Here is a 23,511-nt window from a genome sequence, read left to right as displayed (position 1 = left end):
CACCGTGATATTCTTGGTCAACAGACTGCCACCAAGCACAAAATGTCACCGCGTCCTTTATCAGCCTAAGGCCTGTACCTCTAGTTGCTCGGTAAATATTTGAGGCATTCCAGAGTCAGCCCAACCAGATGCTTACTGGAGGCTTTTAACTCTCACTGAAGGCTCCCTTTTCTCTAAGGGCACATTCCCTAAACTGGAGCAGAAGATGGTAATAGCTCAGGCCACCTCTCTGAACCAAGAACATTGTAGTTCTGATTGACCTCAAAGTGTCCCTGTTTCTGTTGCCCTAGCAACTGCATTATGGAGCAGAGGGAAGGCAGGTGACAAGTGAAGCCTTGTGTGTAGATGCTGGCTTTATCACCTACACAGATTTAACCGTGGCTAATTTACATTTTTCAGTGTTTGGGTTTCCTTACCACATAAAAAACAATTCGAGTGGTATCCATCATCATTGAGATCCTTCCAGCGGCATCATTTATTGAGTTCTAGCAACAGGCCGGGTACTAGCCATACTGCATGTGCTTTGACTCATTTACTCCTCAAAGTCAGGCAACTTAGGCTACATACTCCAGAGATCCCCAGTTGTCTCCCCATGGGGACATAGGATGTGGCCATACTTCTTGTTAAAGTTGAATTGCTTCTCCGGGACCCCAGAATACTGTCTCGTAGCCCAGCCTACTTGTAGGGCTTACATGGATCTCTTGTCCAGAGAATACAAGTGAGCCGTGCCTGGGACTCAGAGGCGACTGAGTTGCTTGTGATGGGGAAATGTGAGTGGTGTTGGTCCTGTAGGTTAAGGAGTGGACATTGCATAAGCAAGTTCTCACTGTAGGGAATGGGGCCAGGTAGAAAGAGAAGGGAGGTGACTGAGAACCGGAGCCTTTATTCATGCTGTCAGACACGTCAGCAGGGTTAAGTTATGTTTACCACCTCATTTCTTGCTGTTTCGTTTTTGAGGTAGGGTCTCAAGCAAGATCCACTGTGTACCAAAGGCTAGCCGACCCTCCTACTCCGTCTCTGAAATGACGGGATTACAGGCATGAGCCACCACGCTTAGGCTACCGCCTCATTTTGAAAAGATATAATAGGAATCTGAAAAGCAAACCAAAAGAAGTTCTTAACTTTATGAAAGAGAAACTGGAGTCATTTGCTTTGGGTGCACGGCTGGTCCTAGGCACAGCCAGAGCTCAGACAGTGCTTAATTCCACATTCTTTCCCACTGCGCTGCCAGACAAGAAAACCACATTCCCCGAGGGTGGCTGCTACTCCCCTGAGACCCTCCTGAAAAGCAGCTTCCACCCGGTAAATTGCTTTTCGACTGCATTGCTACCTTGTTGATGCCAGCTGAGGATGCGGCAAGCAGGCAGCAGTGGTGGCAAAGCCTCCAAATTGCCATGGGAAGTTGACTCACCAGAGAAATATTTGATTCGAGAGTATGACAGTTAATCCTGGGATTTCACTCTTTGTTCTGAACTTCTGACCTGCAGCTGCTGGCCCAACCACAGGCTCCCAAGAAGGTGAGTTAACTGGATGGTGACCTTGTTGAACGGATGTCCAGCCAATCAAATGAGCAGCTCTTTGTCTCCTTTAAACCCTAATGCTGGAAAATAACTTCTGATATGCAGGGACCCCTCCCCAAAATGCCCTCCAAGGACATCCTGAGGCACAGAAATAAAACCTAGTCAAACATAAGTTCAATCATTATTAATAATGAAACAACCAGCAAATGACAGATAATTTGAAAAAGCAGATTTCTGCAAGCATACAAACTATTACAGTATTTCTAGAGGGCATCATTTGATGTGCTTAGCAAGTAGTCAGTTTAGTTCTGTTTTGGATACTGACCACAAATACCTGAAGTCAGGAATAATGAGCATAGCAGACGGGATTGACTGCTTACATGCCAGGCACCGTTTTTTTGGCCTTTCATAGACATCAAATTGACTGGGTTCTCTCAATAGCCTTAGGAATAGTATTGCCACTTCTTATTTATAGATGAGAAAATTCACAGTCATCTGTTTGAGAGTAAGACAGTACAGTAAAGCGATTCTATAAAATCTCAGATATAATAAAAATGAGGAAAAAAACAAAAATGTAAATATTTAATAAATCATTGTAACCTCACATAATAAGTATGTCACCATTAAAATTACATTGTTGGGCTGCAATAATATAATAATAATAATAATAATAATAATAATAATAATGGATCTGCAGATGAGGTACCTGCTACTAAGAACTTGGATCTCCAGAGCCCATGTAAAGCTGGGCATGCCGGTAACCTTCATACTGGAGAGGCAGAGGTAGGAGGCTTCCTGGAGCACATCTCAAAAACAAAATCACCGGTCATAGAGAAACACGCCTTTAATCCCAGCACTCGGGAGGCTGACACAGGTGGATCTCCGTGAGTTCAAGGCCAGCCTGGTCTACAAAGCGAGCTCCAGGATAGCCAGGGTTATGTAAAGAGACCTTATCTAAAAAAAAAAATCACATTCATGAAGAATAAATTGTTTTTTGTTTTTGAATGTGGTGATATCTTGTACAAATAAAGCCGGTCTGAAGGTCAGAGAATGGAGCTTGTCACTAGCTAACCATAGAGGTGTTGAGGTCTGTACAGACAGACAGGAAGTGAGGTAGCTGGGTGGAAACAGGATATAAGCAGGGAGAATCAGGAACTTGTTGTCTTGTCCGCTGAGACGCCAAGGAGGTAAGGTGTGGTAGTGGCTTGCTCCTTCTCACTGACTCTGGGTTTTAATTATCTAGACCAATTAAGATCTCCATTTACAGGGTTTCTCTATGTAGCTTTGGAGCCTGTCCTGGAACTCGCTCCGTAGACCAGGCTGACCTCAAACTCACAAGATTCACCTACCTCTGCCTCCCAAGAAATGGGATAAAGGCATACGCCACCACCACCCATTGAGAAATTCTTGAAATTTCACATTAAGAGAGCTGGTGTGTGGTTGGAGATACAGCTCAGCAGTTAAGAGTGCCTGCTCCTCTTCCAGAGGCCCTTTCTCCATCACCCATGTCTAGCAGGAGCTCACAACTGTTCGTGATCCCTCCTCCATAGGATCCAACCCTCTTCTGGCCTCCTTGGGCATCCGCACATCCACCTACACAAAAATGAAAAAATAAGAAAGCTGGTTTGGCGGTACACTTCAGCTACTCAGGATACTGAGGCAGGAGGATTGAAGTTTGAGACCAGTTTGACCAATTTTAGCAAGTCCCTGCATTAAAGCAGATTTTATGATGGGCCAGTGATACAGTTCATGGGCCGACTGCTTGCCTCGAATGCACAGGGCCCTGGCTTCCTTCCCAAGAACTGCAAAATAGAAACGAATCATTTTTTAATTGTTGAAACTGTAAGTACCTCTTTACTGTCGGTGAGGAGATGAGACACCAAGGCTACCTCATGCCTGTGAAACCAGGGAGTCGGGAGACCTGCGCCCCGCCCGGTGTTGGTGCTCGTGAGCTCGGTCTACAGGCAAATCCTTTGGCTCTCCTGGGCTCTTGTTTGTTCATCTGGACACAACACAATGTAATTGGCTGCTGGAGCCCAGTGTCTGACCTGGAGGTCAATGACCTTCATGGTCACATGCCAAAATCCACTGTGATCCCAGTGCTCTGAATAGCAAAGTTTTGCTGAGGACGTTCGTTGGAGAATGGACTGTACCACCAGCAAATGTCCATAAGGGCTTTGATGAAATGCTTCTCCCTTCTCTCTCCGTCTACCATCGGCCCCAGACCCTTCTCTTTTGTGCATTTGTAGTGTGTAATACGTTCGTGGGTATTGAACTCGGGGCCTGGCACATGGAAGGGAAGCATGCTACCACTGAGCGATACCGCCAGTTCAGCTTTTTTAAAATTTAGTTCCAGGCCAAGGCAGGTTAGGGAGGGGGTGCATAGGAGCTCAAATTCACAATGATGTCTTTTTTTTTTAACAAGCTCTCATGTGTCCGACCAAGGCCCCAACTTGCTACACAGCAAAGATGGTCTTCACCGCATCATACTCTGACTGCTATACCCTGATTGCAGGTATCACCACCAGACCTAATTTATTTGGTGCTGAGGATCCAACCCAAGGCAGGCTGATCTCTGAGTTTGAGGCCAGCCTGGTCTACAGAGTCAGTTCTTCACAACAGTGAAGTAGGCACTATTGCTACGTCTTGTTCCTCGATGAAGAAACTTAAATCTAGATGCTTGGCTTGTCTGAAGCCAGGTAGCCCCAGGTGTTCGTGCCTTTAGAAGCTATGCCTTTCAGGTTGTCTTCTAAATGCACTGTCTTGTCTGCATGCATTCCATAACGTTGTGTCTCACCCACACTCCATAGGGTCCCTGTGACCATGAATACAGTGGGACACTCTGTTTGCCTGTTCTCACAATTCCTGCTCTCTGCCAGACATCATCAGATTCAGTTTGAATGAATCACCCATCACTTGTGCTTCTCCACTGCCTGGTCAGGTGCCAGGCCCTAGAGAGATGCTGTGGATTCATTATAAACATTCTTGTGGTTTCTATGTCAAAGTTATTCTTCCTTCTTTAGTTTTTATTCATAATCATAAACTTAACTTGGTAATACAGATAGGCTTGGAGGGGAATAAGGAAACTATGGAACCCAAAGGACTTCAGTGAGAACAGGGATTATAGATTATTTATTGCAAGCAGATGGGGTGGGGGCTCTTTCCTGAGCTACAGAAGGAATGATCTGGTGAGTAAGATGCCCGCAAGTCAAAACAATTAAGAGTTATACACAGTTGGAAATGGTGACCTTGCCGGTCTTGCCATTCCTGGACCCAAAATGCTCTATGGCTTCCATGACATTCATTTCTTCTTTCACCTTCCCAAAGACTACATGTTTGCCATCCAGCCACTCCATCTTGGTAGTGCAGAAAAAATAAAACAAACAAACAAAAAAAAAACAAAAAACACCTGGGAACCATTTGTGTTTAGTCCAGCATTTTCCATGGACAGATGCCAGGACCTGGGTGCTTCAGGATGAAGCATTTACCCTCAAATGTCTCCCCAGAGATGGACGTGCCACCAGGGCCACTGTGGCGTGTGAAGTCACCACCCTGGCACACGAATCCTGGGATAATTCTGTGAAAGGACAAGCCCTTCTGTCCAAATCCTTTCTCTCCAGTGCTCAGAGCGTGAAAGTTTTCTCCTGTCCTTGGAACGTTGTCTGCAAACAGCTGGAAGGAGACGCGGCCCAAGGGTGCGCCATCAGCTGCGATGTCAAAGAATGTGGTGGGTTGATCATGGCTGCGGCAGGTGGTGACAGAGGACAGTGGCATCTGCAAAGCCGGTTTCTGTGTCAAAATTCTTAAGTTTATGTAATGGAAATCCAACTAAAAACCAATTTTAAATCCTATCAAGAAAGCCCAGGAGGCAGTCCTGTTCAAAGCCTGGGAGATTGAGGAGCTCTGGCCTTACCTATTTCTGGTCCTTCCGGGGCTCCACTCTTCCCTTCCTGTCTTCAATGTATATGGTCAGAAACTTTAGTTTATAGTCTGCCCCCATTCAAAGGAAGAAGTTTTCCTCCCTTTCTCCCTCCTTCCTTCCTCCCTGTGATTAGCTCTGTCTGAGTCCCATGAGCCATTCCTTATGGAGTGTATAACCTCATCAATGTGCTTAGGAGTAGGGGAGAAAGCGCCTACAGAAGTCAGAGAAAGAAAATGGAAGTATGCACAACCTAGCCCAAAATAAAACTATGATGTCCACCATTATGTCACAGATAGTAGAGTAATAAATTTGGGTGATGGAGCAGAGAATGAAGCCATAATACAGAGACACATACACATGCTCACTGAGTGGTGTCCAGGAAAGAGGGGTCTTGAGTTGAAGATGGGAACCAAGCAATCAGAAATGCAAAAGAAAGGACCTTATAGACTGTGTAGGTCTCCTGGCTCCCTATTCCTCCCTTCACCAGTTTCCTGGTGGTTTTCCCTAACATCAGTCCAACTGGTGCTGGTGGGAACAGGAGGGAGGCCTCTGGACAAACAGACAGAGACCATTATTGAAAACCACAACTGGTCAATATGCAGAGAAGAACTTATGGGGTTCCCAGTCCCCCAGTGGTCACATCTGCAACACAACACCTGCAGCTATGATGAAAATGTTGTAAGAGCCAGAGGACCAGGAAATCTGCTGTGAGACTGTCTCCTAGAAATGACTAGAAGCTTTGTTTATGGTATCCCAACAAGATGGCTGCCTCAACAAGACCTGAACAAGGGCATGAATAGACATGCTAAAGCAGAAGGGAAAACTCATGGGGTCCCACCCCTAGACGAAGAACTGCAAGCAACTGAGGGATGTTGAGAGTGGGGTAAGCAGATTTCCCCACGAGGGAGCCCCCAAGTTGGTCATCCAATACCAAGTGGTGAGCCCTGAAATCATGTACATGCTATATTGAATAGAGTCAACAGGGTTTGTATGTGTGTGTGTGTGTGTGTGTGTGTGTGTGTGTGTGTGTGTGTGTGTTTAACAATAATGAGGAGGAAGAAGCCAGGAGTTTAGTTTGGGAGGGAGAGAGTTGTGGGGGGGCAGGATGGTTGGAGTTGGAACAAGGAAAAGGAATGAAGAGAAATGATATAGTTACATTTTAATATGTGTTAATTTTATAGAGTTAATAAAAAACTAATTAGTATTTTAAGAAAGCAAGGCAGATTCCCAGTCCCATAGCAGAAATGCCATTTTCATAAGTTCAGGCAGAGGAGACGAGAACCGGCTATTTGTATGAAACTCCAGAAAGAAATAAGAGTGAGCCAAGAGAAAGAAGGAAAGAAAATCAAAGGAAACTCACATATCCATGTTCTGCTGAATGTGTTGAGTAAAAACATAGCCTTTGTTCAATGGAGAGAAAGCTCCATTCATGACCCAGTTAGACCAGGAACCTGGACCTTTTGACATGCTGTAGAGTGGCGAGCTTCTTAATGTCCCTCAGAGTCCTTTCATGGTGTCTCTTAGCCAGAACCTTCTGAGTCCTCTACACAGTCCACGCTTCGTGTTATTACTACAGCCTCCTGTCAAAATAGGTGTAAACACATCTTCCTTGAAGATCATTAAAATAGGTATAAGCTAATCTTCCTTGAAGAGTGGTCACCTTTAGTGAGAACGCCTAGAGGGACTCTTGAGGAACCAGAATAGGTTTTGTATTTCTCCCCTCAAAATAGATAAATGGCCACACATCTTTAGTGAGCTGCCAACACATTCCTCCTGCCAACAAGCTAGAGTGATTCAGTTTGAGCATGAAGGCACTGGATTCTTCCTGACGTCGGTGACTGTGTGAAAGTCCTGACTTGGTGTCAGTGGAAACAGTGCCCACTACGTTGTTTCATCTGTTACCTAACATTTTGTAGATGAATGTTCACATAACTAAAGGATCTGAGGCACATACCATCGGCAATGTATAGCTGTGTACGTAAAACAGCGCCATACAGCAGCTTCCTGGTCTGAAAAGCAAGTAAGACTGTTCACAATGGAAGGATTTCCTTGCTTTCTCCCTCCTGCTCTGGAGAGGGGTACAGTAGTCTGAATTCAATGTTTATTTAACCAAATGTGCTTTTTTTTAAGCCCCTCTCCTTGGCATCGAATACCAAGATCCCTTTCTGTTTGTTTTTCGAGACAGGGTTTTTCTGTGTAGCCCTGGCTGTCCTGGAACTGACTCTGTAGACCAGGCTGGCCTCAGAGATCAGCCTGCCTCTGCTTCCTGAGTTCTGGGATTAAAGGTGTGGGCCACCACCACCAGATGAAGACAAAGATTCTTAAAATTGAATCCACAGAAATGTCTACACAGCTTTGAGTACTTAGTGTGTATCTAAATTTTCCACAAAGACGATCCATACTTGAATTAGATTCTCTCTAAACTTTTCCTCACCCCAGCCCCCCAAAAGATATGAAAGGCATAGAAAGGATTTTAAAGAGAATGCTTATTTATCTTAAGATGTTTTCTTCTCACCCCACCAAAGTCTGGGACATGAATAGAAAGGGAAAAAACCTTATCCCTTTCCCCCTGTCTACCCAATCATTCCACTTTTCCAAAAATGAACAGGGAATGAATGTTTGTGATGTGGGGAAGGGTGTGTTCTCAATACTGTCTGAAGGTGATGGCTCAAGAAAAAGAAATAGTGACACTCTTTAAATAAACTATTTAAAACAAACAGCAAGGAAAGTCCAAAGAAAACCAGGTGACGGGCTGGGGAGCCGGCCCAGGTGTGGAGTTCTCACTGCTCTAACAGAGGACCCAGGTCTGGCGCCAGCATCCACATGGGGTCTACGACTGCTGTAGGTCCAGTTCCGAGGCACCTGACACCTCTTCTGGCCTCCACTGGCACATGCATGTGGTACATATGAACTCACGAAAGTACATACACACGCAAGTAATACATCTTTTTTTTTAAAACATATCCGCCTTGGAGTCTCCCCCTCTGCTCCCCTCCCATCCCCTCCCAATCTCCTCCCCTCCTCTGTCTCTTGACTATCCTTCAGTGTCATTCAGTGTTCTTCGCTGATTTGTGTGTGGGTGGGCGGCTGTAAATTACTAGATTTCTTTTAACTAGGAAAGCCCAGCACAGCAAATTCATGTTCTGCTCTACACTAAGGGATGCGATGACATATGCTTAGTGGTTAGACTGACACACAGAGTAAATCAGATGTAATCACTGGAATAGAAGTTTGAGATATAAAATAAACCAGTTTGGGATGGAGACAAAAGACAGGCCCTTGGAAGCAGCCGTTTGCCAAAACACAAATAAGCTAATTCTGCGTAGAGTCAGCGAGAGAAAAATCATTTCAATTGCATAGTTTTGTTTGGTTGGTTGGATTTTGTTTGTTTGTTTTGTCCTCAAAAAGAGCACCAGGAAGTAATGTAGCTCAGATGTGAAAACATGGGATTCAGAGCAGGTGCACTCATAGGTGAGGACAGGGAACCAAGGGGCATCAGAACACAGAGTGTCTGATCACCAAAACATGAGCCCTAATTCCCAGGCTCACTTTCTACTCCCTCCTACCCGCAGCAGCAGCAAGAACAGTGAGTGGCCTTGCAAATTGCTACGCAATGCTACCAAAGAGCTCAGTTCCCCCTCCATGTGCAGTGTGCTTGTATGTGTGTATGCATGCTTGCATGTGTAAGGGTACATGTGCACGCTAGTCACACGTGTGTAAAGAGCAGAGGTTGACATTGGATGTCACCTAGATCACTCTTTACTGAGGCAGGGTCTCTTGCTGAATCTCGAGCCATCCCTAACCCCCAAGTTTAGCTCGGTCTGGCTGACTAGCTTGCTCTGGCCGTTCCTAGTCCCTGCCTCCCCAGCACTGAGCACTGGGATCACCAGCATGCAGACATACCCTGTTCTCACACAGGTTCTGGGGATGCAAACTCCCTTCTCATACTTGTATGGCAAATGGTCATCTACGCTACGTTTCCTTCTGTCTGAGCCATGGAAGAACGGAGACCAGAAAGCTAATAGGACTTACAACTGGAACCCCACAACTTAGTACACCAGAGGAAGCAGACTGTGTGAGGCTCTGGGACTACTACTGATGACAGCAACAAGGCTTCTGCAAGCCTCGGGGCTTCTGCTCACTCTGCAGCAACTGGAATTCCTTCACTGGGGCAGTCCTGGGTGTGGTTCATGCCATTGGCTGTCTGTAGCTCCCATGGAAAGAAGTGTCCAGTGTCTCATCTCTCTGCAGACATCTTTACAGACCCTATCTCAAAAACAAATAAAAACCATTGGACAGACCCAAAGTAGCAACACCTAAGGCTCATCTCTAGCCTGCGGGCGGGAGTGAAGAGGATAGAAGTCAGGGTGGCGGCCATTCTCAGTGGAAGCAGACAGAATGCTTTTATTCACTCTTGGTTTCCAGCTGGATGATGCCATGTTGCTATATAAATAGTTTGGTTTTGAAAAGGCTGAACACATGATAGACTTAGTAAGAACAAAGCATGCAACCTTCTCAAAATGTTATTTTAAACATTTTAGATACCTTTTGTTCAGTTGTTGGGGATGCTGGAGCGTGGGAGGCTAACAAAACCGACATAAGCTAACATCCTACAGGTCAGAGACAGTGAAGTACTCTCCAGTCTGGAGACAGCAGACTGAGCGGTGGAACAGCCGTGCCCTGGTGTCAGGCTGGCGAGACTTTAAGCCCTGTCCCGCACGTACGTAGCCTAGCCAAGCTTCTGAGCTGCTCCTCTGCCTAGGTCATTTCATTTGGAAGGTGGGGGCTGTGGCTGCAAGTTCTTTATGGGGTTGTTTTGTCAAAGATGAAGAGAGTTAATAGACACGAAGCGCATAGTCACACACAGTAAACACTCAATAAAAAGCTTTATTAACTTAAATACATTTCTTCACAGTCCTTGTTAAACTCTTGCCACCTTTTCTGCCAGGAAGCATTTTCAAAAAGTCTTTAATAGCATCCATGCTGAACGCCCATCCTAGAGCTTCTCTGGAGGTTCCCGGGAGCAGGCTGAGCTGATGGACATTATTAATATGTCCTGCGCATCCTGCACTACAGGCAAAGGTTTTCCATGCAGTGTTGGGTCTTTGGATGTGAGAGCAGGAACTGAAGTGACAGAAAATAAAGGGGAAAAAGGAAAAGAGCCAGGAAAGTCTTAGCTATTCCCTAGCTCAGTGTGTATAAAAAGAGAAGATTGCGGTCAACTGAAAACTTGTGTAGTCCAGGACGTATTTCAGGGCTGTCTTGATTTGCTGAATATAGGTTGAGTTCGGCAAGCTCTGATTATTTAGTACGGGACTGCCCTGGTGCTTTGTAAGTATCTGGTGGCCATCTACTCTGGGTTTTCTAAAACAATCCTAACTGTAAATACCTTTGATGAGTTTTCATGGGAATACATTAACAAGGCAAGGAGAAGAAAGCCTTCCTCAGACCTGGGCCAGAGCTTTGCTCTGTGTTTATTGTTGGCTTGCCCTAAGGTTAGGAACCACCCACTGAAAATACCTCTAGGTCCTGAAGGGTCGCAGAAGCCAGAACAGAGAGATTACAAGCAGGTTGTGGTTGTTTCTATGAGGCCAGGAATACTGGAAACGTTATATATTCTCATAATTTCTGTTCATTTCGCTTTACAATGAGATGTACTACAGTGATGAGAGAAAATGAGATAGCCACAAATAAAATAGGCTCTCTCCAAGCGAGAGTCATGAGGAATGGAAGAAAATTCCATACAGGGTGAGGGTAGGATCACCTGCGGTTCTCCTGAAGCATGTTCCAGAAAGATCCAGCAAAGGTATGAACAAAGGCCTCCTTAATTTGTCCTAAAACACCTTTGCTTTCCCAAGCAGAAATATTGTAACTCATGTTAAACATGCCAAAAGGTAGCTGTGTGTGTGTGTGTGTGTGTGTGTGTGTGTGTGTGTGTGTGTAAAACCCTAATTTACATCGAAACTATGACTCAATTGATGACATTTTCCCCAGGTTCTCTTGGACAGCACATCTCCAGAGGTTTAAAGTAGGTTTGATTTCCAGCACTTTCCTTATGAGATGATGCAGTAAAGTGCTCTGTTAGAGACACCAGGGTGTGAGTCTTACCTCCTCTGCTTCCTGTTAAAAGCTGTGTCTCAGTGGATAACTGCAGTAAAACTAGAGCAATCCGTCTAATTACAGACATCCACTGAAGCCCCTGACACATTGCCAGCTGCATAGATAGAATCGTGAGCTGCTATTAGTGTTGTTTACTACCTAGTGCCTTTGGAAAACCTCGGGCATAAATTGATACAGTTATAATGATAACCCCAAGTCCCAAAATGCACCGCGAGGCTCAGAGTCAGTGAATATGAAAAAGCAAGTTTTTCACGCTTTATCCCAGCCAAGGGATTTAAACACTTAGACTCACATCATTTCATGCTCAGAGGCCCGGGATCACAGAGGCCTCCTTCACTTCCTTGTTTATATAACGCGGGTGGAAATCCCGCCCTCCCCCCAGCCTCGCCTTTGAGGTTCCTCCAGGGGTGGAGAAAGTTAAATTTGGGAGCAAAGACTGCTAAGCTTGGACGCTGGGGTTGCAGCCTAGCCAGAAGAGTCCCTGAAGGCTCAACCCAACAACAACAAAAAAAGATCTCAGACTTCAGTACAAACTTCCCAGTGTGATTAATAGACCTACAGCTACATCATAGAATGAGGGTAAGAAGTGTCCTCTGAAACACTTTGAGGTGGGAGAGATCCTGAGGGGTGGCTGGGCTAGACGTTCAACATGGCTGGACATGGTTCAGATCATGTAAGCCAGAAGCTTCAGGAACAGTGGGGCGTCGGAGCACAGCAAACAGCTGTTTCCATTCCATCTCTGGGATCTGCCTCCAGAAGGTCTAGCCTTAGGGCACCAGCCAAGCTGGGGCTGCCCGGAGTCTCTCCGAGCTTCCCTGTGGTCAGGAAGTACAGGAGTTCTGGCCTGGGCTGGAATTCTTTGGATTGTGGTTTTAGGTGGGGTTTTTTTTGTTGTTGTTGTTGTTTTTTTTGTTTGTTTGTTTGTTTTTTGTTTTTTTTTTTTTTTTACGAGTCAGGAGGCTGGGTGGACTTCAAGCTGAAGATCCTGTCTGGTAGGGTGGTGTGGTGCATACTTGCAATCTCAGCACTTGGGATGCAGAGGCAGGGAGGTGGCTGCAAGTTCAGGCCTGTCTGAGCTAAGCAGTGAGCATTTGGACAGTCAGGAATACATAACAAGACCATGAAATGGGTCAGCTCCACCAATCCGTTGAAAATCTGAAAACAACAGAAGTCCTCCCAAGCCCTGGGCTACAGGGAATTCCAGGGGAAGCATTTTGGTTTGAATGCAGTGTCGGTTCTTACTTGGTCCCTGAAACAGCTTTCTTGATACAGGAGAGACAGCAAGAATTTGTCTTCTTAGCCGGGCGTTGGTGGCGCACGCCTTTAATCCCAGCACTCGGGAGGCAGAGGCAGGCGGATCTCTGTGAGTTCGAGACCAGCCTGGTCTGCAGAGTGAGTTCCAGGACAGCCTCCAAAGCCACAGAGAAACCCTGTCTCGAAAAACCAAAAAAAAAAAAAAAAAAAAAAAAAAGAATTTGTCTTCTTAAATATTCACTTTCTTGTGCTGTTTTTTCAGAAACCTCACTCCATTTGCCTCCAATTCCTCCTTTGTGGGTGCTGGGAACAGAACCCTGATCTGCCCCCCAAGAGCAAGCAGTGCTCTTAACCACCGAGCCATCTCTCCAGCCCTGGGACTTGGGTCTTAGTAAGTATTAGGTTATGTGGGGGTCTGTCCCCACAGATGGGCTTTGGTCACCCAAAGCAGAGGTTGGTGAGCAGTTCCTCCCCTCCTCTCTTCTGTTGCCTCAGTTGCTACTATGAGGAAGCAAGATGACCTCACCCATCTCCCCCAAAGCCATGCAGGAAGACGCTACCCAGATGTCAGTACCACACTCAAGACCTTCAAGTCTCCAGGATTACAAGTAAATAAACTCCTTGATTTTTTTTCCTTTTGTGATACCGAGGCTTGAGCGCAGAACCTTGTGCACCTCTGACATCATACCCCTACTTCATTTTTTTATTTTAGAGACAGTGGTCTCACCAAATTGTCCAGGGTAGCCTTCAGCTTGTGATCCTCCAGCCTCAGCCTCGAGTAGTGGAGATGTTAGGCATGTGCCACCACACGCAACTAAATTTGCTTTCTCTGTAGGCTGCTTAGAGTGGGGTATCGTTATAGCAACATGCATGTGCTATAGCAACCAATACAGACTAAGGCCTCGAGTGGCTGGCTTCGTGTCATCAAATCTTTCATACACTTACATTTTGTTAGGGAAAACAAAGTTAGCACAAAAAGTTAAATAATTGCAGAAGTCGACATGTTCTTATATGTAAAAACAAAACAAAGAAGCAGCACGTGTTGTCTAGAATGAGAGTGTTCAGAAAAGAAGAGCTCTCTGGAGTTGTTTTTTAGAGAACACTTACAGAAGAGTATGTGAGTCTGGACTGTCAGCATGAGTGGGCTTTCAATGGGAAGAGGAGCTGGGCAGTGGTGGTCCATGCCTTTAATCCCAGCAGAGGCAGGCAGATCTCTCTGAGTTCAAGAACAGCCTGGTCTACAAGAGCTAGTTCCAGGACAGCCTCTAAAGCCACAGAGAAACCCTGTCTCAAAAATAAATAAATAAATAATAAAAACAAAACAATGAGAAGAGGGGAGGGCAGGAGAGGAGAGGCTATATTACAAGGTGGGCAAAGAAAAAGAAAAAGCAGGAAAACAGAGTAACATTTATGGTTCAAACCATCATGACTAGAGGGGACACTAGGAAAACACTATTTTAAAGGAAAAAAATGGATTTCATTCTAATCGGATTAAAGTACTATATAAATAACAGAAGTCTTTAGAAGCTTTTTGTCTGACAACAGACAAAAATTCATAGTGGTGTGTTGCAGGGGTGACTTTAAAGGGACACTGAAAGCTAGGATCTTCAGGACCTGCCATCCAGTCTCATGGTTGATGTCGATTCATTTGAGCCTTTTAAAGGTACATGGGAAGGAAACACAACTAACACTAGCTTAAGCAAAAAGACATTGCTGGCCGGTCATGGTGGGGTATGTCTGTGAGTCTGGCACTCAGGAAGCTCAGACAGAAGATCACCCACAGTACAAGGCCATCTGGGCTACACAGCAAGTCAGGGGCCAGTTTGAGTTACACACACAGAACCTGCTTAGCACTCCACAAAATAAAATTTAAAAAATTCCTTGCTTTGTGTAAGAGGAAATCTGGGACTCATCCATTTTAGTCATGGCTGGGTCCAGGATCATACCTGTGCAGAGTGTCGTCTTTGTGACAGCCTGCAGCACAGTCTTTTAGGATGGGTCAGACAGTGTGACAAGGGCAGTCACAACCCCATTAGCTTTCAAGCCCAGCAGGAAAAGACTGGCTTCCTAGACAGTGCCTAAAGGGAAGTACTGGGGCAGATGCCCACGGGCAGGTGTGTGTGTATGTGTGTGTGTATGTGTGTGTGTGTGTGTGTGTGTGTGTGTGTATGTGTGTTTGCCTTGACCCAACACTGTACATGGAGGCTGGAGGATGGGTAAGGGCACCTGCCATGTTAGAACAGGCCTACCATGAGAAAAAAATCGTGGTATTAGGCCAAGAAAAGGGCTTCTGTTAATCATAACTCTTGTTTTTTCCAACTTGATTTTTCTTCTCTAAGAGATTTGAAATGCCAGGTATGGTAGCACACACCTATCCCAGCATTTAGGAGGCTGAGACAGGAGGATTGCTATGTGTAACAGGCCAGCCTTGGCTACATAGTGAGTTCCAAGCCAGCCAGGGTTACAAGGAGAAAAAAAAATCCTCTATGTCAAAACAAACAAGAAAAGGGAAAGAAAGAAATTCCTTGTGAGACAAATCTTGAGTTGCTTTGGCACTGGATGGTATCTTCCAGTTAACTTAGCACATCTCTCTATACTGCTTAGACTGTTACGAGGCATGCAGTAAGCGTGTGGCTCTCTGAACTCAAGTGGCAATTTTCTTAATGCCAGTAAATCCCTCCAGTCCCCATCTGTGTGTTTGTATGATACACGTGCTTCTTTACCAAGCCATCTTATTGCTTCTCCAGTGTATCATGGAGCCCAATTGGTTGTTGAATAAAGCACTGCTGGCCAATAGGAAAGCAAGATAGGTGGGACTAGGAGTTGAGGAGGATTCTGGGAAAGAGAGGCACAGTCAGTCACAATGTAGGAAGCCAGAGGAGTAAGAGATTTGGACCCTGTTCTCCGGTAAGCAAAGACCACATGGAAATATTCAGATTAGCAATTATGGGTTAACAATTAAGTCAGAGCTAGCCGATAAAAAAAATCATAACAAATGGCCAACAGCTTCATAATTAATACAACGTCCTGTGTGTTATTTGGGGGTTCAGACAGCTCAGCAGGGCCTAGGTGGCTGGCGGGAAGACAACAGGTTACAGCTGGGCATGTAGTTCAGTCGCTGCAGTGCTTAGCGTGAGCAGAGTCCTAATTTGGATCCTCAGTGTATAACGCACACATGGTTGCACAAAGCTTTATTCCAGTGTTCGGGATGTAGAGTCAGGAGAATCAGAAGTTCAGGGGCATCCTCAGCTCCATAGCAAATGTGAGGCTACCCTGCGATAAATCCACTTAATTAATTAAATACAAATGCATTGCAGCAGATGTCGCCTATGAGATCTGAAGCTGACATTAAACAAGCCTGGCCACTCCTGCCTTTGATGACTGGAAAGGTGCCCTGAGCATTTAATGCAAAGCAGCCAGTCGGGCCTACTGAAAGCTGAGCCACCGTTTGGGGAACTGAGGCTCTCTGTCTTGACCTGCATCGGTGGCCAGGAAGACGAGTGAAGCCACTTGGGCATGCCAGCCTCACTTAAGGTTTGCTTGCTCAGGCACGTGAATGAGCCCAGGAGAAACCTATAAACAAATGCCCAGTCAACCCATAGTATCATAAGACATGAAATGTCAGAGCTGGTTCCTTTTCCAGCAATGGATAACTGTAACACACAGACCAACTGGATTTGTTGGAAAGAGAGAGAGAAAGTAGGCTCAGTGCTCTAAGCCTGTAATCCCAGGAGGATCTCGAGTTCAAGCTAGACTGGGCTACACAGTGAGCTCCTGACTAGCCTGGGCTATGGAGGAAAACTGTCTAAACAAGAATAGGGGATGGGGGATGAAAGAGATGTGTAAAATGACTCCCATCCATTAAGGAATTGGTAGATTTAGATAAGAATTGAGTTCAGATAAGGTGTTAGACATCTGGAGTCTTTGGGGGAACATTCCTGTAGAGATGCCCAGTGGGAAGGTAGGGTAATATGTAAATTTAAGCATGGCAGATGGGAGTTGTAAATTTGACCAGTTGAGGATGGACTGACTTGTCTAGGACCACCCAGGGAGTAAGAGAATGAAAAAGTCAAAGGCCAAAAGACAAGACCCAGGGGAGCCTTGACATTTAAGGATGGACAAAGGAAGGAAAACCAGCAGAGGAGACTACATTTTGCAATACATACAAAAAAAAAGGGATATGACTTGGTATGTAATATGGGGAAATTGCAAGGACCAAGTTGCTTATCCTCACCTCACAAGACAGCCTAGAATCTCTAAGAGGCAGTGGTGAGACGCTAACACACATACTCCCAGGCCCTGGGCAAGCTCAGCTAAGAAACATTGTGGGAAAAGCAGCCACCCCACACTGCTCCCACACTCGTGTCCCCCAGATGGGGGACACCCAACAAGTTCAGAGCAAAAGAAGAAATAGCTGCTCTAATCAATGCCAGAAGATGCAGCAATGAGTTCAGTTACGGGAGGGATGAGGTGAAGCATGAAGAGCCCAGACATCAGTGAGGAAGACTATGTAAACCCATGAGGAAGCATTTCTGGGGCTGTGCCGCCCCCTCTCCAGACTCATCTCTCTCAGTTCCAGCACTGTGGCTTTCTAGAATATTCCTGTGGGGAGGAATCTTGGTTGTCCCTTTTGCATTCCAGGACTGAAGTGTGCAATCACATATTTAAGCCAGTTTGACACTCAGCGTGCAGAAGCAACAGCAGCTTAAGTCAACACACCTGCTGGTGCTATTTACAATACTGTGTGGTGTGTGTGTGTGTGTGTATGTGTGTGTATGTGTGGGTGTGTATGTATGTATGTATACATGTGCACTCTCAAACTGCACGTGTAAGCATGTACTTGTGCTAATCCCAGTATATCCCACATCAAAGCTCGGCTATCTTGGATCTACAGTTTTACAGCTTTTTGGCTGTTTCTGACAATAAGCCTGCTGTACTGTTCATAACCCTGCCTAACCGAAGACTTGGTTTTATAGACACATGCTAAGCACCCACAGCAGGCAAGGCTCTACTGAGCACACACAGATGACCAACAGCACTATGCCGGTGAATGACACTTAGTAAAAGATAAGGCCTGATTTATAGCATTAATCCATTTCTGTGGTGCACATGCTTCCTCCAGAACTGACTCCAAGCTACCGGTGGTTTAACAACTGGCTAGTAAAAATCTTTGGAACAGGAACTAGGAAAATGACTCCATGGGTAAGAACACTTACTATGCGGTCATGATGACCTAAATTCAAATCCCCAGCCCCCACACAAAAAGCTGATTGTGGCTACATGTGATACCCAGAGCTGGTGGAGGGGAGACAGGGAGATGGCTAGGGCTTGCTGGCCACTTGCTTAGCTCCAGGTTCAGTGAGAGATTTGTTAGACAGTGATGTATCCAGACACCCAGACACCCAGTTTCTTTCTCTGACCTCTTATACACACACGCACGCACGCGCGCACACAAACTCCTCAGGACAAGAGTCTGGAGAGATGGTCCAGTGGTTAAGAGGGAGTTCTGCTCTTTCGGAGAACCTGAGTTCAGTTCCCAGGGCCCACATCGGATGTATCACAACTGTAAGGTTACTTCAATTCCAGGGGATTGTTTCCTCTGGCCTCCATAGGCACCTGCACTCATGTGCACACACACACATAATTCTAAAATATGAAATAAAAAATTTTAAAAGAATGTGTACTGCTCTGAAGGGGACTGAATCTGGCTCCCAGAAAACACATTGGGTAGATCGCATTCACTCCAGCTCCTGGGGGATCCAATACCCCTGGCCTTCACACATACACACACACACACACACACACACACACACACACAGAGAGAGAGAGAGAGATAAAGAGCAAGAGACAGACAGACAGATACAAATATACATATAATCAAAAATAATGAAATCCTTGGGGAAAGTATTGAAGAAAGACTTCCGAAATACTTCAGACTAAATAGCATGCCCTCTTAGCTCCGTGTGTGAGGCCTCATTGGTCCTTGCAGCCCAGCTGATCTGCAGCTGATGTATACTTGATGGAAACCAGCATAAGGATGTCCCAAACAAATCATGGAAGCAAGATGAACTTGTTTGAAGCCACTAGGTTTGGGGGTGGTTTGTTGTATGTAGCAATTGACTGACACACACCTAGTAGCCAGGAAGCAAGAGCCCTTGAGCCTTCCCCTCCCTGTGTCCAGTCCTGTCCACAGCTATCTAAACACTTTCAGTATTCCTTTTGTCTACACCAAGACTTCTGGATACCTGGTGCCAGAAGTAAGCACTGATAGCTGTACACTTTTGTCCCTTGGGTAGGTCAGTGTCGTAGTTTTTGGAATTTTTTTGTTTGTTTGTTTTTTGTTTTGTTTTGGTTTTGGTTTTACCAGACAATGTTTCTCTGTATTGTTTTGGAGGCTGTCCTGGAACTCACTCTGTAGACTAGGCCTGGAACTCACAGAGATCCGCCTGCTTCTGCCTCCCGAGTGCTGGGATTAAAGGTGTGCGCCACCAACTCGAGGCTACAGTGTCGTAGTTTTAATCAGACTGGGAGCTGCACAAAGTAGAGACTCAGTTTGGCAGGCAGGTATTAGGAAACGTTTAATTCAAAAGTAAAGACTGTACATTTTATCAAATAAAGGGAACCACTGTAAGCCAAGTCACTCAAAAATAGGCAACAGGGCCTTGGGATGTAGCTCAGTTGACAGACTGCTTGCCTAACTCTCACAAAGTCCTGAGTGCTGTCTCCAGTACTAAAATAAGGCAGGCTCGGTGGTTCAACGTAGCCAGCACTCAGGAGGTGGAGGCAGAATTAGGAGTTTAACATCATCTTTAGTTACAGAGCAAGTTGTGAGTCAGCCCGGGATGCATGAGGCCGTGAGCAGGCGACATTTGGTAGTTCCTTCCTCTTCTATATTAGTGTGTCTTGGGGACTGATCAGCCTTCCTTCCTTCCTCTCTTCTCTAAAGTTTATGAATGTTTTGTCTTCATGTTTGTCTGCACTCTGTGCAGGCCGAGCTAGGAGAGGCCAGACAAGGGTGTTGGATTCCCTGCAACTGGAATTACAGATAGTGTGAACTACCATGAGGCTGCTGGGAACCTAACCCAGGTCCTTTGCAAAAGGAGCCAGAACTCTGACTGCTGAGCCATCTTTCCAGCCCCTGGATTACAGACATTTCTTACGTGTCTACCATCAGTAACAGACTTTGGACAATTGTGACAGTGCAGAGTAATGAGGACATATTTTTTCCAGGACACCTCACTCTACAGTTAGTGCTTTTTGGGGGTGATACCCTCACTCTAGTGCTTTGCAGGGGTCAAGCCCTCCTTTTCTAAGCGTCACAGCTAATCCCTGGCTGGACCTCACTAAGGTGTTATCTTCTCTCATGGATTTCAAAAGATAAGCTCCCTCCCTTTGGAAGGTGTAACTTTACCATGAATGGAATATCACCACAGTGCCAGGAACAGGCTTAGAACAACAGCAAAACCTTGAAAAATCAGTTTCCTAGAACAAGAAAATATTTATCACAGATGTCAAAACTTTTCTCTGGTGAGGAAACAGAGCACAAAGCGGGGAGATTTTAACTCTTGCCTAGCCAATGCTTTTTAGTCTATGTTTTAAATATCCGTACAACTCTTTTTTATCAGTCTGTGTGTGTGTGTGTGTGTGTGTGTGTGTGTGTGTGTGTACTTGCTCATGTGTGTGAGTACAGGTAGGAGCAAGCCAAGGCACACACACAAAGGTCAGAGGACAATGACAGTCTTGAGTGCTGATCTTCTTCCACCTTGTTTGAGACTGGGTCTCTTGTCTGCCACTGCAAATGCCAGGCTAGCTGGCTTAAATTTGAGGATTCTCCCATCTGTACCTCCCAGCTCAGTATGGGAGCACTGTGGTTACAGATGCAGGGTACCACTGTGTGTGGCTTTCCACGGGTGCTGGGGATCTGAATGCCACAGGTCTTCATATTTCTGTGGCAAGCATTCTTCCCACTGAGCCATCTCTCCAGCCCCAGTGCAGTTGTTTATTTGAGATAGGGGGTCTCACTGTGTAGCGTGGGCTGGCCTGAATTTGTTTTATAGACCAGCTTTGGTCCATTTGTCTCTGCCTCCCAATGCTGGCATGGGACCAACCATGCCCTGCTATCCCCAGCCCCAGCACAGTTTTGTTTTTGTTTGTTTGTTTGAAAGATTTATTTATATGGATACTTTGTCTGCATGTACATTTGCATGCATGCCAGAATAGGGTAGCAGACAGTTATGACCTGACATGTGGGTTCTGGGAATTGAACTCAGGACCTTTGGAAGAGCAGTAAGTGCTCTTAACCACTGAGCCATCTCTCCAATCCCTGTTTGTTTGTTTTTTAAGATTTATTTATTTGTTTATTCATTTATTAGGTATACAGTGTTCTGCCTACATGTATGCCTGCTGACCAGAAGAAGGCACCAGGTCTCATTACAGATGGCTGTGAGCCACCATGTGGTTGCTGGGAATTGAACTCAGGACCTTTGGAAGAGCAATCTGTACTCTTAACCTCTGAGCCATCTCTCCAGCCCCTTGTTTGTTTTTTAATGTGCATCAGTGTTTCCCTGTGTGTATGCCTGTGTGAAGGTGTCATCCCATAGAGCTGGAGTTACAGACAGCTATGAGCTGCCATGTGGGTGCTGGGAATTGAACCTACGTCCTCTGGAAGAGCAGCCAGTGCTCTTAACCTCTGAGCCAGCTCTCTAATCCCCCTAGCGCAGATTTTAATACTCTTTGTAATTGTAGGGTTGGAAGTGGGTTTGTTTTGTTTTGTTCTGCGTCTTGAACTCAAGCCCTTTTCCATGCCAGGCATGTGCTCTACTTGAAGGGTTGTGGGAGGGATCTCCAGGTTGGATACAGGTTTTGTTTCACATTAAGAACACCTACTCGCCAGGCGGTGGTGGCGCACGCCTTTAATCCCAGCACTTGGGAGGCAGAGGCAGGTGGATCTCTGTGAGTTCGAGACCAGCCTGGTCTACAAGAGTGAGTTCCAGGACAGCCTCCAACGCCACAGAGAAACCCTGTCTCTAAAAACCAAAAGAAAGAAATGTCTCCCAAAGGCTCAGGTGTTTGGGCAGTGGTCCCCAGTGGGTGGTGCTGTTTCAGGAAGTTTAGGAAGTGTAGTCTTGCTGAAGGAAGTCTGTCACTGAGTGTGGGCTTTGAGAGTTCAAAGCCTCACCTGCTTCCAGCTGTCTCTACTCTTCTTCCTACTACAGACTGGGATGTGAGCTCTCAGGCTTCCTGTTCCGGCCGCCACGCCTGCCACTTGCCGCCATTCCTCCAGGGCATCCCTGCCAAGATGGACTCCTTTCCCTCTGGACCTTAAGCCAAAAGAAACTGTTCCTTCCTTAGGTGTTATTGGTCGTGGTGTTTTATCACAGCAGCAGCAAAGTAACTAATACAATACCTTACCTACCAAACATCAGATCTTAGCCTCACCTGCCTTAAACATTCTCAGAAAAAAACGCCTAGATTAGTCAGTTGGGCAAACTCATCTACACACACCTACTGTACAATACAGAGTATTTCATTTAACTTTGTATATGTTTCACCGAACAATACATAGTATAGTGGTGTGAGTTCATATCCACATCATCATAAAGTCAAAGAAGCAGGTCCAACCACTGGAAAGCAGGGACTATCTATAGAATACTCTGCATCCAGCCTTCCTATTACATCGCCCAGGAGCTTGTTAAATACAAAGCCCGACTCCACTCCCGATCTGCTGTCCCTGCTGATCCTAAAGATGTTTGTGTGCGCATTGAAGACCGTGACGCACAAGCCACTGGCCCTGAGATAAAGGAAGCCACCTGGTCTGGTGCCTCCACTTTCATCTAAAGTAGCCATAATCAGGTTGTGTAAATTGATATAAACGGGCGTGTGTGTGTGTGTGTGTGTGTGTGTGTGTGTGTGTGTGTGTGTGTGTGTACATTGAACATAGGAGTTATCATCATCATCCTGGGATACACCCTAGAAACAGTCAGTTACAAAGAAGAGACCATTCTCCCCATCCACTTAACTTCCATGCTTTCTGGAATAGCTTCAACTCCAATTTCCTGGCAGCCTCTCGATTCTTGATTCTGCTCTGTCAAAACCCCTTTCTTCTCTCCCGTCGCAACCAGACGCAGGCTTATCCATGCCCACTGCAAGGTCTCTGAGGCAGATTATGTTTTTTCAGATGGCACTGATGTCTGCAGCCTGACTATCTGGCAGATCAAACCCATCTGTTTGGCTGTGCCTGCCTTATGACAACACTGTCTAGGCTTGACGAAGGAAGAAGTTGAGCTTCAGGACGAGAGAAATCCAGGTAGGCAGATCTCAGACACACTGGATTACTTGTGGCTCTTTTGGGCTCTCTCTCTCTCTCTCTCTCTGGATTACTTGTGGCTCTTCTGCTCTCTCTCTCTCTGTCTCTTGCATGCACGCTTTTTAAAATATGTTTTTAAGTACAAAAAGCTAGCATGGCTTCATTTGCTGAATAGGTGGTATGACATTGGTCTTAACTGTCAGCTTGACTGCACTGAGAGATGCCTAGGATTCTGGCAAAGTACACCTCTGGGCATTTTCAGAGAGGATTGGCTTTCAGGGGAGCAAGTGAAGGGGAGAGACATATCCAGAATGTGGTTAGCACCATCCAACGGGGTGGGGACCCAGATGGGACAAATGTGGAAGGAGACGAAGCCAGCCAGTATATAC

General features: G+C 45.8%; 1 protein-coding gene and 1 pseudogene across 1 annotated transcript in view; one reads left to right on the top strand and one right to left on the bottom strand.

The window, feature by feature from the left end:
* The window catches only part of Cnn3 (calponin 3), a 156,364-nt gene that overhangs the window by 82,231 nt on the left and 50,622 nt on the right, over positions 1–23,511 (top strand). The window lies entirely within an intron of this gene.
* On the bottom strand, positions 4,745–5,294 carry LOC101843776 (annotated as a pseudogene).

Source organism: Mesocricetus auratus, unplaced genomic scaffold (genome assembly GCF_017639785.1).
Source record: "Mesocricetus auratus isolate SY011 unplaced genomic scaffold, BCM_Maur_2.0 Super-Scaffold_100009, whole genome shotgun sequence".
NCBI lineage: Eukaryota > Metazoa > Chordata > Mammalia > Rodentia > Cricetidae > Mesocricetus > Mesocricetus auratus.
Note: the sequence above shows the minus strand (reverse complement) of the source record. Positions and strands in the feature narration are given on the sequence as shown.